Genomic DNA, 3,733 nt, shown 5'->3' with positions numbered 1-3,733 from the left:
TGTAGTGTTGGAGAAGAGCACTAAATATCCAAAGTATTGTTGGAATACCATACAGGGATGTCTTGGAAAAAGGGCAGCTAGAGTGCTCCTTAAAGGTAAGTGTAGTGAAACTTCATCTTGTATATTTTGGGCATGTTGCTGGTAGAGGATATTCTTTGGAAAGGGACATCATGCCTGGAAAGGTACAGGGTCAAAGGAAGAGAGGAAGACTTTCAACATGATGGAATGACACAGTGACTGCAGCAATAGGCTCATGTGTGTCAGAGATAATGAGAGAAGACAGAATAAGAAATATTTCAAAATTTGTTTTTCACTGGGTTGCTGTGAGTCTTACTTAGCTTGGTGGTACCCCAAAACAATAAAAACATATTGATTGTATTATACTAGGCACAAATATGACTCTACATGTTTTTTTCTTTAGAGATTATATATATTTTTAAGGAAATGTGTATAGGTGGTAAATTGACAAAAATGTAATATTATAGGTAACGTTATGCATCAACATGGCTAGGTTATAATTCTCAGTAGTTATCCTATCTTATTTGTGATCTGATATAAATGTCCAATCAATTGGAAGAGGAGTGTTTTAGGTATATGGCCTGCATTCAAGATATAACTAATCTTCTACAAATCTCATTCTATTCTACAAAGTAAACTCTGTATCAATCCTGCCATCATTTTACCATTCTTTGATCTCTAGTTCTTAGAATGTGAGAAGCCTTCTACTAGTTACTTGACTCTCAATCTTTGTTTCACCAGCTTCAACAGTTTCTTGAGCCACCTGCCTCCTAGACTGTGACTTGTGAGTTCTGAACTCATATGCTCTAAAACCAAATGAGACAGGAGAAGCAGCTAACCCACATCACTCACAGATTTGAACTTGTCAGCTTCCACAGTGCATAAGTCATTTCTTTGAAATTTATCTATGTCTGTATCTGCATCCACTTCTATTTATCTGTCTGCAAATAGGTCACAACTTGTGGCACACTTAAGTTACAACAAATTGCACTAATGACCATCTATGTTTACAGAGAATGTAAAAGCTAAAGTTTTCTTTCTTTTTTTTCTAAACTAACACATGTGTTACGAGAAATTTAAGTATAAGAAAATATAATTTGCTATGAAACATTATAAACTTATATGATATGAGTGGTTTAAGTGTAGAAAAATATTATGAGTTTTCTATGATAAGTTTGAATAAGAAATATGTTGGGGAAATTTACTATGTTATATGGTAGAAATAAGAACAAGAAATATGTTAGGAATTTGCTATGTTATATGTTAGAAATAAAAATAGAATGTATGTTAGGAATATCTGTGAAAAATATACTAAACAGTTTGATATTCCCAAACAGGCCCTTAGTAGCTTTAGAGCACCACTGACCACAATAAGTGCTAACCCTTGGTAAGGAAATATATGACTGCCTATATTGCAGAGGGAACACAACTAGTATAGAACATGATTTGTCAAACCCATGTTGTTTTGGGACTAATGTGATTAGTCATACAACTTGTTTTGAAAATAATATGGTTGGTAAAACCCAAGTTTAAATGTTATTCATAATGCTATTAGTTGAATATAATGTAATACTCAAAGTGTGGATGTTATTGGTTAAATACAATGTAATATCCCCAACAGTATATAAACTCTGAGATCCCAAGCAAAACTCTGCACTTCTGCTGAAGAGAATGAGCTGAACACTGAAGCCCAATGGCTCTTTCAGAGCCACATTAACGGACATGAGCTGCTGAAACAGATGAGGACCCTGGCTGCACTGAACTGCTGAACTAGCCAAGCAAGGACCCCAATGGCACCAATGGCCATTAGAAGCAAAAGAAGGAGATGAATTGGGATCCCAGGGGTGAGTGAATGTTTTCCATTATTAAGGAATCAATATGTTGTGCTGATGAATTTATGAATTACAATGTAGATAAATTGCAATTAACTGTGTAATTCTTGCTATGAATTAATGAATCAACATGTTGTGATGCATTTATGAATTGCAATGTAGAGAAATTGCAATTAATTGTTTAATACATACGATGAATTAATAAATCAATATGTTTTGTGAATTTATTGATTGCACTATAAATTACAATTGATTATTACTATGAATTAATTAATGAATCAGTAAATTATAATTGGCTTTTGTAATATGTTTATGAGGAATTAATTAAGGCTCAAGGCTCATGACAAACATGGTCTTCAGTTGTTTAAACACATGGGCCTATAAAAAGGAGCTCTGATGGCATAATTCATTGTATGCTACACTGTTAACCAACAATGTAGATCTCAATGACAATCACTTTGCTAATATAGACTCAGGAAAAAATGATGTATCGCCATGAAATTTAAGAAAAAGGAAAATGATCATACAAAATACCTTCTTTAATTTCATTATAAGAAACCAAGAATAATTCAAATTAACCACATTTGATTAAATTTCCACAAGTAGAATCAATATCAAAACAAACAAGGTTATCCAACTCTTTTTAATCAGTGTTGTAAATTTCTATTACTTGTGTATTGTGTTAAGCATTTATTTGGGCTAATATGAAAATATATCTGTTATTTACATGTAATATTCCCCAAGATAAGTAAAGCCAATATTGAGAACAAAAGGCCATAATGGTGAAAACTTTTTTTTTTAATAAAAGGGTTATTTGACTTATGACACAACTGACATAACAAAGAAAGTTTTTGGTATAGACTTCATCATAAGTCAGAAACTACCTGCATGCTAGATTATGTTGGCCTGATGAGTAAAGAGTTAAGCTACCATCCTGAAGGCAGTTAGAATCCCCCAGCTTCTCCACAGGCAATCTCCTCCTGCTCAGTTTACAGAGAGTCTGCTAGAGGGTGAGCTATGCATTGATGCCTACGCCCTGGCACACAACAAAACAAGAACAACAACAAATTTTTGGAGCTTCGTTAGTTTTGCTCCTCTAGAGAATTCATAAGACACTTATCATTTAAACTAGTCTGTTTTTAAATTAATCTGTTTACCCACATTCTCACAGGTAAGTAATAATACTTACTGTTTTTTTTCCTTTGTACAAATAGAAAATGATGCCAGACATCAGACATAAAGATACGATTATACCAATTTTATGTCCCCAAATCGGTGTAAACCTGGAAATATCTAAAAAAGGAAAAGAAAAATAAAACAACAATAACAATCAGAAATGGGCAAAGGACTTGAACTGACTCTTTATCAAAGATAAAGTTATCAATAATTCTCATCATTATTAGTGATTAAGAAATGAAAATAAAAATCACAGTGAGGTATTACCTCACCCCCATTAGAACGAAAATAAAGAGACTAACATGACATTATTAAAAATAATAATTGAAGGGCTAGGTGTATAATTTATGTTCAACAATGTAGCCAAAAAAGGCAGGAAAAAAGCCTACTTGCCCACCTCCAAGGACCAGCCAAATGAGAGAGAATTATCCTGCAGGCCACCTGTGGATCCACTCTCCCCACAGTTGTTACCTTCCTCTAAGGACCAGCTAGCAGTGAGGAAAGTGTTTAACAGGTTATCTGTGAGTATACCTCCCCTCCAGAGTGCTATGGGTCCACCTTGCCTCCATGCATCCGTTTACTTCCAGGGATCAGTCAGCATGGATTAAAGAAACTCATGTGCTGTCCCTGAGTCTTCATTGTCCCTGCCTGCCTGCCTCCTAGGACCAGCTAGCAGATAGGGAAATGCCTCACTAACATAACCAGAG

Source organism: Elephantulus edwardii, unplaced genomic scaffold, assembly GCF_000299155.1.
Source record: "Elephantulus edwardii isolate Elephantulus edwardi_28Jun2011 unplaced genomic scaffold, EleEdw1.0 scaffold00165, whole genome shotgun sequence".
In the NCBI taxonomy this organism is placed as follows: domain Eukaryota; kingdom Metazoa; phylum Chordata; class Mammalia; order Macroscelidea; family Macroscelididae; genus Elephantulus; species Elephantulus edwardii.
This window is presented reverse-complemented; position numbering follows the sequence as displayed.